This window comes from Durio zibethinus, chromosome 5, assembly GCF_047325235.1.
Source record: "Durio zibethinus cultivar Kanyao isolate XHJ-2024 chromosome 5, ASM4732523v1, whole genome shotgun sequence".
Taxonomy (NCBI): domain Eukaryota; kingdom Viridiplantae; phylum Streptophyta; class Magnoliopsida; order Malvales; family Malvaceae; genus Durio; species Durio zibethinus.
This window is the reverse complement of record NC_143166.1, coordinates 27,235,304-27,246,997: the sequence shown is the minus strand read 5'-3', so window position 1 is coordinate 27,246,997 and position 11,694 is coordinate 27,235,304.

The window sequence follows — 11,694 nt, the reverse complement described above, 5'->3', positions numbered from 1 at the left end:
TATCTAGGCAGGATTTTTAAGTAGCCATTTTTTTGCCTCAAAGATTTGATAAAAGTATATTTACAACCATTATTTCTGTTCCTAGGCTTGTTTAAAAATGAAATAGGTGTATATTGTGAATGCATGTACTAAGGGGCATCCATTTTTTAAGACATTTTAAATGAAAAGATCTTTCACTGATTCTAAAATACTTAAAACTACATATCATCCAACATTCATGAATTACAACCATGAAAACATTTAACTTGTTCATGTTGCTCCTTAGTTTCATTTAAAAAGTTGATCAGATGTTGCCCATATTTGTTGATTGGGGTGGCTTTTTGTTGTAAGGCTTATGATTTCTTCACTTTTTTTTTTTTTTTACTTTCTTTATTGCCTTATGGATCTAAGTAGTTAAATGACCTATATACATTTGTCTCCTAGAAATTTTTGCCTCCCACTTCATAAGGGCATCTATCTTTAAATTAAATATATACCTCTAATTTGCTTCTCTCTTTTGCCACTTATTCCATAGTGCAGCAATGTGAATTCTATGTTCTTGTAGCTATTATTCTAGCCCTTAGATTGCTTAGCGAAGTGTATCTATCTTTTCTTATATTTCAAGGTATTTTTTGTTTTCCTTTTTTAACTTTACCTTCAACCTCTCATTCTCCTTCTGACTTTCTAACAACTTTGCTGTGTTGGTTAAAAATAGATTTTTCCAATATTGTCGATCTTGGATGACCTTTTTCTCATTCCTTATAGCTCTACTCCTCTAAAATTGTATCCTTTCCCAATGCTTATTTGTATCTTCTTATGGTTTACTATCATAATTGATCTTCCCATTTTTCAACTAGCCTCTTAACCTTTTATTTTTTTCATGCAATTCTTTAACGTCACCACGGATCACATCTCAATCTTTCTTGATCTTTTTTAGTTGGCTTTCTTGAATAAATGCATCATACTTCAGTTGTTCCAGTTCATCTTAAAGTTTAAGATTTTCTTTCCTCATTCTTTTATTTTCTACCTCAGAATCAAGTCTAGCAAGTTCAATCTTTGTAGGTAGTGTCTTTGCCCATAGGTTAACCATTTGAACAGAACCATCATTTGAAGGGAGCATTATATCATTAACCTGCTTTACTCTCTATACTAAGTATTTTGGGGTCACATCATCAATGCTCCTTTCCAAATCTAATCAGTATGTTTTCCCTACACTTTGGTAACATCACACACTCTCACCAAATAATTAACTTCCCCATAATCAAACTTCAGCAAATTTAAATCATGAGTCATTGGAACAAACTGCTTTGATCTATATTGCCTTTTAACTGTAAATGGCACATAACTCGTGTCTCTCCAAATTCCTAATAGTGGAACCCATGGTTTGTCACCATAACTATACAATATGGACACGTGAGGCATCTAAGGCACTCTCTATGTCACATCTTCTTTTTTGAGATTCCAAAAAAAAAAACCAATCCATTGCTTTTTAGTGAGGTTTCCCGACCATTCCTTCTTACATAATTCGATGATAAGAACTAAAGATTTTTTGTACAAATAAAGGGGAACCTTGTCTTCACCCAAAAAAATGGCTTTGGAACCATATATATAAAACAATTGCACACATCCTAAAAATTACCCTTCCCATTTTTTGAGACAATAATTCAATAATTTGATAGTTTCTACTAAAATAATTGGTGAAATGTTAACTTGTTTATCTAGTTGGATGAAGAAATCCATTACTGACACCTTACCATGCCCAAATTCCTTTGGAAAGATCACCAAACCATAAATTGCCAGGGCAAATATGTCGATAACTCGATCTTCACTAGGACTTTCAAGTATGATATCACACAAAAAGGTCTATGGGATGGCATCGCTATTTCTTTTTTTCTTATCAATCATTGTAACATCCAAACCCACTATCTTAACCAACTTATTTAGATAGCCTAACTTCTTTTGCTCTTTCTTATGTATTCTACCTAGCATGGGTAACTCTATATGCAACAGAGTCGAATACTTTTCAATGGTGGGTGTTATATATTATTTATTAAAAGTAAAGCACCGATAAAATGGGTTCCAGAACCGTATTATAGTGTTGATCAATTTTTCATTTACCTTCATTGGGATGAGCAATGCAATGTCCCCATACTTCTTAGTAAAAGTCTTTTTTCGTTCTACCACTACTAGCTTCAAATACTACCAAACTCAATCAAATTGTTCTACTGCAAATAAATAGACTACAACAGGAAGATCAGGTACATATCCCTCTACCAAACAATCCTATATTTTTGTTGCCCATTCTTGAACTGGTCTTGAACCCCTTATATGTCATGTTAATGGCCAATATTGGATGTGAATTTTGAGGTTCCATGGTTACAATGATAGTTCTTTCTGTTGACATCTGTCTAAAAGATGAATACCCCTTGATATGATCATCTTATTAATGATGCATGTAAAAAAAAAAAGAAAAAATACAAAAAATACAAAAATCAAGATATCAAGATGTTAGCATAGATGAATTGGTGTCAAATAAAATTTTAAAATAGAAAAAAAAACTAGTTTTATTGTTTTAAAATCATTCGCCCCTTTTATTAAAAAATGTTTCATATACATTTAGTCTTTTATTAGGCATTGTGATACCTTTGGGGTTGAGTGTCATACCTATTACAAGTGTTTGGATGTTATTAAGCATAACTTATTCTATGGTTCTTTTATTTAAAACAAGTGAAAGGTTATAATGTTTCTTTATATGTCCTATCTTTGATAATTTTTATGAGGAAGGGTTTGACTACCTTTAATCGGTCTCTTAAGGTTCGCTATACGCCAAGTTAAGATTTACACATCTAAAGGTTTCCAAATTATTTCTTGCATCATCATCCATTATAGACTAGTAAGGCACCTCGATCCTCACCCATTACAGCTACAAACGAAAAAGGTTCAATTTGAGTGAGAGTGCTTCATTAGCCATTGCAAAGGTATTCACCTTACGAGAGTGTAGGTACTTCACTCCCTTTTAAAAAGGTAAAAGCTCAAGTATAGAGCTTATACATGCAAACCATGTGATCATGTGTGCGAAGGAACAAACAAACTTTTGACACCTTTTTACCAAAATTAACCCCATCCTAAATGCAGTATAATTTATTAAGAATAATACATATAAGAAAACATAAAAACATAGATTAAATGGCACAATTAAAACATTAATGCAATGCAAAACAATTTTTTTTTTTTAGAAAATAAAAATTAAAGAAACCAAATTTAAATATTAATTAAAACCATTAAATCAAACTTAGGACAAAATATGATCAATTTTTTAGACAATTCTCTTAAAAAAATTTGTCCCTAGTGAGTCATCAAGCATTCATAACAACTTTTAGAGACCATTTGCTAAAAAATTTTAAAAAGTTTCAAAACAAAATGCATCACCATCAAATTTTTTTTACTAAATGTGATTAAGCACATAAATTTATTTTTTAATAAAACAATAAAATGAGTTTAAAATTTATTAAAAAGATAATTTTGGTCTATGAAAATTGAGTTAGATTCAAGAGTCGGTTAAACGTAGGAGAGGATTAGTACCCCTACAGCGACCATAAAAATTGGTATCAATTGATCGCATGTTATTCTAACTATTGATAAAAAATGGTCCTAATTCTAATATTTAAAAATGATTTTTTTCTATCTTTTTTTTTTTAGAAAATCTTTTATTGTTGGAATAAGAAGGAAATCTTTAGTATTGAAATATTTTTTACTTCTCCAATATTTAGGCAAAATTTTGAAGAATATTTCCATACCTAGCATTCTCAAAATATTTCTTAAAATTTGGTGTAATATTCCTTACAAAAAATAATTATTGAAAAGCCATCTAATATTTAGACAGGGTTTCGATGATTATTTTCATATAGGTATATTAACCATTTTTTTATACCTATGAAAACAAATTTTTAAAGCTATCAAAATACAAACTCATGTTTTTTATTCCATGACATGATGTAATACAAGATAAATAAATAATGCCAATGTCATTAATAATCTTACCTTATATGCACCTGACTTTACATTTGTCATGTCCTTTATTATTTACTATCCTAATTATTTTAAAAGGAGATTAAGAATGAAATAAATTTCATTTTCATTATTTTTGTAAAGGATAATTTCTTATAATTCTCCAATATTTAGGAGGAATTTGAGAAAATTTATTCTTCAAAACTTGATTTGAATTCCTTCCAATATCTAGGCAGGGATTCTAAGATCATCATTTTTCTTAATAAAATATTTTTAAAACATTATGCAATTAAGAGATAGTTAATAACATATTCAATGACTATGGTAACAAAATATAAAAAAAAAACATTCACATGACAATAATAAGGAAGTTTAGTGCCATGAAATGAATGTAATATACCACAAATCATGTAATAGACATAACTAGCCAATTTCAATCTTTTTATTTATTTATTATTATTTTTTATTGGCGAAAGAAAATCTCTTTTAACTCCCCAATATCTAAGTAGAATTTGAGAGAATTCATCCTTCAAAATATGATTTGGGTTTCCTCTAATATATAGGTAGAGTTTCCAAGATCATCATCATTTTTTTTTTTAAAAACATCAATATTATTTTTGCATAAAGCTAGAGTACATGGGTAACAAATTGCATCAAAAATAAATTAAAGCATGAAGAACTAAATTGCACAATAATTAAAATAAGCATAGAAATTTGACTAATCAAGGAAATTAAGAATGCATGGAATTTAAATTGTAATTAAACTTAATCAACATAGAAGAAATCTTCCTGAACATGAGTGATATGAAACATATGTGAAAATAAATCTTATTGATAACAAGCAAATTTTAGGTCTTATATTTTAAAATTTTTATTAAATTTTTGGTGAAGGATAATGTTTTTAATTTCCCAACATCTAGGGAAAATTAAAGGAAACTAATTCATTCCCTCTAATATCTAGACAAGATTTCCAAATTTTTTATGATATTATTATTATTGTTATTTTTTCTTTCTAAAAAAATGAATGAAATGCCAAAGAAAAAACTTCAATTTTATTTTACGGCCCTTAAATCTAGTCCAAAAATTCTCTTTTAAATTAGCCTTTACAATTTTGAAATCTCATCCTAACATCCCATTTCCATGTTTTAAAAATTTTATTATTAGTAAAAGATAAATTCCAACTTAAAGAAAATGACTTTTTTTAGATCTTACCCCTGCCATCTTTTTTTTCCTTTTTTTTCTATTCACATCTTTTTTAAATCCCACCTTACTATCCTACCAATGTCATCTTTTTTCCTACTTTATACTAAACAACATGAGGAAAAATGAAACATAACAGTGCACTACCCCTAAAAGCCATAAACCTTATTGGTACCTTTGAAAATTTCTTAAGGTTCCTAAACTCTTGGACTATCGATTCATTTAAAAATACTCCTCTTTGTAGCCTTAAACCTAGGAGGAATTAAACACAAATAATAAACTCCATGATGGTAAAAGGGGGAAGGAAGCTTGGTTTAGAAAATTTTTGCTACAATTTTGAAAGTCATTGGGTTCTTTACACTTTCATGTAGTCTTTCATTTAGAACATAAAAGAACTATTTCCCAACCCAGCAAGACACGTAAGTAATGAGTGATGGACAAGAGAGCTTAAGACACTCATGGACAAGAAGAAAATAACCTAGAGTTCACCAAAACCAGTAAGCACGAAGAAAAAGTGAAGTTATATACCCTAAGTGTCATGGATGCAAAATGGGTTTTTTAAGTTTCTATGAATCAAACATATGTAAAACAACACATGAATAAACTAGGGGAAATGGATTTTTAAATGTTTTTCATCCTAAACCAGCAATTATGAAAAAATGAACGAAAGATATGAATAAAATACACTTTTAAGCATCCATACACAGTCTATCCGTAGGAAATGGACAACAAACACAAAAAGATTAGGTTTTCACCCATACATGCCATGCATATAAAAGAAGTAAGCATTAACCTTTCCTTAAACGAACTGCTTTCAAAAAAGAAAATAAAACAGGATCGATCTTACATTTAAAGTTTGTTTTGACACTTTATAGCTCCTCAAACACCTTCCCTTTTTCTCTTTTAAAATGCCTTATTTCTCTCATATAAAAACTGAATTAATGGATTCAAGAAATCAAAGATCTCGTTTATAAAAAAGACTCGTAAGGAACAAAAATGGTTAACTTTTTTTTTTAGCTTTCTCTAAAGGCTTCGGTTATCTTTTTTTTTTTTGCTAAGGCTCTTTTTTTTTTCATGTAAAGCTTCCTTTCTCTCCTATCTTCTCTTCTTTCTATTTTTTGGTCTTTTTTCTAGTGTTTCATAAGCAATTTTTTTAAAGCCTATCCCTTTTTTTTAGTTTTTTTTTAAGCTTTCTCTTTTTTATTTTTGAGCTTTTTTTTTATTTTTTTAGTCTTTCTTCTTCTACCAAAAAAAAAAAAAAACCTTCAGTTCTCTTGAAAGCCCCTCTCTTTTATAATGAACAATAACCTTCTTTACCAAGCCTTATTGTTTATCTTCCTTTTATCCCCTTTATTACCTTGTAATTGGTTTGGTTGACCATTAATGCTTCTGTATTTGTCCATTATAGGTGTCATTAGCTCTTGTCCCACTTGGTTGTCTCTTTCATGCATGGGTTACATAAAAATGGTAAGGTTAAGCTGGGTTTCCTTCGATTTTACCTTGGTTTTGAGTTGGCTTGCTTTTTTTTTTTTTCATGCTTCACATGAAACAAAGCTTCTTTTCTTTCATCCCATATGAATTCCCATGCAAAAAGCTTTAAAAGCAACCGAATGAGCCTCATCTTCTTTGTTTATTATAGGCCTTTTCCATATGGCTTGGTTGACTTCCTTTTGGGGCTATGCTTTTTCCCATTTTTTGTTTCAAGCTTCTTTATGTGTTTTTTTTTTTTTTTTTGGGTATAATCATTTATGCCATTTGTAATGGCCAATTTGGGTTTTTTTGGCCTATTTTGGACTCATATCTTGGGCCATTTTATGGGTTATTGCTAAGGATCAATTTAGGTTTTACTTTGAGGCTTTTGTAAAATGAATCATGTAATGGACCTAAAAAATAAAAGGCTCGACCCATGTACAAAAAAGAGCCTGAATCAAAATGAAATTTGAAAAATGTAAAATTATTCTGAACAAAATTAGGTTTTTACATAACTTAATAAAACTTACATCCAATCATGGAAAGAATTGCACAGGCATTTATTACTTAGTATAGACATATAAGAGATTTGGTTTTTGATCATTTATCTTTACAAAATATGGAATTGAAAGCTACTTAAAGTTTTAAAAAGTATGTCCAGAGTTAGAGAGATATTGTTGGTCTATTGCTCAAGTTCAACCACCATTTTTTGATAAGGAGATCATTATCCTATTCATTAATACTTTGAAAGCTGTATATTATGAAAGAATGATAAGGAATGCTATCAAAAAGTTTACTGACATGGTAATCTCTGAAAAGATAATAAAAAGTGCCATCAAGAATGGAAACTAAAAATAGGTGAAGTTTCTAATGCAAAAAAAAAAATAATAATAATGAGGCACTAGAAAAGAAATAAGGAGATGCCCAATCTGTGATTTATGAGAGGCAACAAGCTGGAGGCTTTATCCTATACCATCTTTATTCTTACCCTATTTACCCATTTTACTACCTGGTTGTGAACAATATTTTCTAAAATCTTTTTACTTATCAACCAATTACACAACTAAGTGTGCTAATGAACTTTCAAGCAATTGCACCTAATCTTACACATGCAATTCAACCAGTTGCTCAACCCAAAAGCTTAGTAAGTAGAAAAAAAGAGAAAACTCCTATTGACCCAATTCGCATGACACTCATCTAGTTACTTCCTTAGCTCATTAAGAACCACTTGGTTGCACCATTCTATTTAGAACCTTTAAAGCCACCTTATCTTAAATGGTATGATACCAATGCTACTTGTGATTATCATCTTAGGATTGTAGGTTATTCCACAGAAAATTTTATAATGTTAAAGTATAAAGTGTAAAGTTTAGTCAAGCTTGGTTTGGTAAACTTTAAAAATAAAAAAGGGCCAGATGCTACTAAGAATATTTTGCCTAAGCATACAAGGGTATAATTTTCAAAAGGCTTTTATCAAAAATTGATGTTTCTTATCACTTTAGGAGTTTTTAGAAATTAATTCAAGTCTTAAGAAAGTTTTTTATGTATTGGTCATTTATTTGTCTTTTGTTTTCAATAAAATGGCAAGGCATATTTCATTACATGTTTCTCTTTTCATCATTGCTTTTACACATCTTTCCATACTTCACTTATTTCCATATTCTAGATAATGAATGTGAAGACAATCAAGAAAATTATTCAAGATTTAATTTTAAAAATCTTATTCATATTGATGACATTGATGATTGGGAGCCCTATTCTATTGAGACATTTGAAAATTGAATGGAGATGAATTTATATAAAGAGAGTAAACTAATATACAATAGAGTTGTAAGTATGTAATTCTTTTTGGTGAATTATCTAAAAGTTTGTTCTTATTCAATAAATGTTTTTCAATGAGAGCCATTCATTTTTTAGATGAGAAATAGCCATTTTTCTTTTACCTCTTGCAAAAATGAAATTGTCTATTTATTACCCTTTTGAGCCTATTATGATTTTTAAAAAAAAATATTCAACCAAGAATCACCTTATATAGTAGGAGGCAATAATTTAGGAAAAGACCTTTTGCAAAAAAAAAAAGCAAATGTCACAAAAAGTTCTCAATGATAAATTTTGAAAAAAATCTATTTGCTAAAAAGAAAAAACAAAAACAAAGGTCATGAATGATCTAAAGGGCAAAGAAGAAAGATGCCTTTTTGAATTTGAACTTTTTTTTTAAATGAAAAAAAAAATGATGAAAAAAATGAAGAGGTGAAGAAATTAAAAATTAGGGCAAAGCACTAATTATTTTTCATGATGACAAATGATCTTAGGTATGATTACCCTTGAACACATTTTTTGGCCTATTTTATCCTTTTTTAATAACCCCTCACAATAGCCTATGGTGCATACCTTGAAACTATAATTTGATCAAATGTAGATGCTTGAATTGAAGAATTGTATATTGGATTAAGGCATGCTTGTGATATAGTCAAAGGACAATGAGCTTACAATGCTCTCATATATTTTAGGATTGATTTAGAGTTCAATAAGAATGACCGTGATGAATGAAGTAAAAATGATGAGTGAAAGAAAGATGATGAAAAAATAAAAAAATAAAAAAAAAGAAAAAAAATTAACTGGCAAAGAGGCAATTTAAGTAATGAAGGATATTTGGGCTCAAGACATGAAAAGATAACCTAAGAATAAAAAGACAATATTGTTTGGAAATCCTATGGATAGGGGCAAATCTTGGTTTGATGAGCTCAAAAATGAATAAAAGCATCAATAGAATATGTTTTTAAGAAAGAATTCTAGATTTGTGTTAAAAATTATTTGAATATTCATTATCAATTTATCCTAGTGATATGCTTTGAAATTATTCATTTGTTTATTTTTTTCTTTAGACTTGTTTTCGTATTAATTACTCCTTTTCTACAAGTTATATTGCTCTTTATTATTGCTATTTTCCCAAATGAGTTGAGAAAATATGCCATGAATTGTATTTTTTATGAAGTTGATTAAATGAATGATAAAGTTCATAAGAGATCCTTGTATCACTTTGAAATGAAAGTTGATAGTTAGTATGAAAAGAAAATGAGAGTGATGAAGGAAACTCAAGAAAATGATAACCATTAAGGCCTTAAAGGAAAGAAGAAACGTTTTGAAAAAGTTCAAATGATGTGATCAAATTGGCAAATGAAGATTTTGGTTCATAGACTTGTTGGTAGGTCTTGTTAGCTAGTCTTGAAGTTGTGATTATTTGAAGTTGAAAAGGAAAGAGGATGGAAAAAGAGTCTTTAAAACCTCTTACCATAATTAGAGGTGTATAACATTGGCAATACATGTATTACATTACATGACGTTGCATTCATGTATTACATTCATTTCATACATTACAAATAAGAAATTTTGACTTTGGATATTGATTAGTGAAAAGGCTAAAGTTTTTCATGAAAAAAAGTTTTGAATTTATTAATCCTTAGATGGGGAACTTTGCAAAGATGGATTTTAAACCTCGGTAGAGGAAAAGAATTGATGATAAAAATTTTAACCTTCGAACAAAGGTAATAATTTCAAGAAAAATTGATAAACTTTGTTTAAGGAAAGCCTTTTATATTTTTTAAAAGTTGTTGAAATTATGATGATAGGAGCCTTTATATTTTTCAAAAGTTGTTGAGCCTTTGATGAAAAGAGCATTTTAAATTTTTCAAAGCTATTGAGCCTATGATAAAATGAGTCTTTTATATTTTTCAAAGTTATTAAGCTTCTGATAAGAAGAGCCTTTTAAATTTTTTAAAGTTGCATAACCTCTGATAAGATTAGCTTTTTTATATGTATCAAAAAGTTATTGAGCATCTGATAAGATGAGCTTTTTATATGTTTCAAAAAGTTGTTAAACCTTTAATGAGATGAGCCTTTATATTTCTCAAAGTTGTTGAGCTTTTGATGAAAAGAGCTTTTTAAATTTTCTAAAATCATTGAGCCTTTATTTAAAGGAGCCTTTTATGTTTTTCAAAAGTCTTTGAGCTATGTTTTGAAGAGTTTTTTTAGAATAAATGTGTTTAGATAAATTAGGATCCAAACATAATAGTTGTCTATATCTTTACATGGTTCCTATTTCACATAAATATGCAAAGAAGGGTAACTGTAAATACCTCTATTAAGTTTGGAGTCAATTCGCATTTTAGGATTAGACTTTGAATTTTTATTTTTTTTATTTTTAAAATTTTTTTGGTATTGTATTTAGTTTAGGGTTGTTATTGTTTATTATTATTATTATTATTATTATTATTATTATTATTATTATTATTATTATTATTATTAAATGTTTGGCCAAGACTTCAAGAAAGGAGAATTGATAAAGGATTAAAATTGTTAAAATTGGCTTGAATTGCAATTGTTAAGTTGGATTGAAATATTTGACTAACACATTTAGCCTTATTTTTAGAGATTAGCTGAATAGGAATTTGAGTTAGATTTTAAGATTGAACTATGGTGGAAAAGAAAATGTTAGAGCTTTTATTTTGTTTAAGTTAAGATTGAATTTAAAGAACTTAAAATCAAGCACCAAGAATCAATAATCGAGGGGATTGGCAAAAGAGACAAAAAAAATTGGCAATGAAGATTTATTGTGATTATCATTCTTGAAGTATAATTTTTGCATAGGGTATTTGTTTGGATTTGGATTTGTTTGATAGGTGCTTAAAGGGATGTAGTAAAAAAAATATAGAGAAAATTAATGAGAATTTAGGTTTTCTTTAGGATTTTTCTAAAAAATCTGGATTTTTCTGGGAATTTTGAACTTTTTAGTTGAATTTCCCCCGAGTTTGGATTTTTCAATTGAATTTTCTATTGAGGTTGAATTTTCCAATCAAATTTTTGGTAGGACTTTTAAACTTTATGTCATTGATTTATGGGATTTGTTGTTGATTTTTGGGATTTTTGCAGGAATCTGGATTGTGTTAGGTTTTCCAATCAACATTCAAAATTCTTTTAGAGAAAAGATAGAAAGAATTGGGTAAAGGGAGAAAGTGGAAGGGGAAAAGTGAGAAAAAA